Source organism: Gorilla gorilla, chromosome 11, assembly GCF_029281585.2.
Source record: "Gorilla gorilla gorilla isolate KB3781 chromosome 11, NHGRI_mGorGor1-v2.1_pri, whole genome shotgun sequence".
Classification (NCBI taxonomy): Eukaryota; Metazoa; Chordata; class Mammalia; order Primates; family Hominidae; genus Gorilla; species Gorilla gorilla.
The window spans coordinates 126116444-126117590 of NC_073235.2; positions in this window are offsets into that span (position 1 = coordinate 126116444).

The following is a 1147-nucleotide window of genomic DNA, read 5'->3' on the forward strand; positions in this document are numbered from 1 at the left end:
GTCATGAATGTGGTTTTGCCTATTTCTTCCTTTATTTCTCTCAGTTTTTCTTTATGTATTTTAATCATCTTTATGGGCATATCCACTTAGGATTGTTATATTTTTCCTTCTATCATTATGTATGTTGTGGTAATGGCGCTTTTCTTGAAGCCTACTTTGTCTGATAGTAATATAACCATATCTGCCTACTTTCAAATGCTTATTATATGCACAGTCTATCTCTTTTCATCCTTGTACTTTTAACTCCTCTGTGTCATTATATTTAAGGAGCATCTTGGGTAGCTACATATATATGGGTCTTATTTTTTATCCAATATGACAATCTCTTCCTTTACATTAAAATGTGTAGCCTATATATATTTTATATAATTGTTTATAGGGCTGAATTTAAATTTATCCTCCTATTTGTTTTTAATTTGTTCCATCTGTTTTTTATTTTATTATTGTTCTGTTATATATTGTTTAAATACATAGTTTTTGTTTTATTTTCTGTTTCACTGTTACCCTTTTCCTTTATTTAGGTCAATCAATTTTCAAATTATTCTGTTTGTTTCTTTTATTATATTTTAAACTCATGAATTTTGGGGGGTGGGGGGATGGTCAACTTAGGGACTATAATACGCATCCTTCACTTAACAAAATATACTTGCAATTAATAATTTTCTACTCAAAATTCACTCTTTACACTTCATAGTACTCTTACCACTCCTCAATAACAGTCATATAATAATAGAATCCCATTTACTCCTTTCTTTCTGCAAATGTGGTATTACATTTTACTTTACTTCCTACTATGACATAAGTTTTTTGTTTTGGACAGGCATTTTTATTTTAAGGAAATTAATAGGAGACTTTAAGGCTAGTCTTTCATGCTAACTCATTTATTTACTGCTTCTTATGTTCTTCATTATTTCCTCTATATGTGGTTTTACATATGGCATCTGATACGGTTTGGAACTGTGTCCTCACCTAAATCTCATGTTCAATTGTAATCTCTAACGTTGGAGGTGGGGCCTGGTGGGAGGTGATTGGATAATGAGGGCAGATTTCTCATGAATGGTTTAGCACCATCCCCTTGGTGCTGCCCTTATGATAGTGGGTGGGTTCTTATGAGATCTGGTCTTTTAAAAGTCCGTAGTACCCCTAA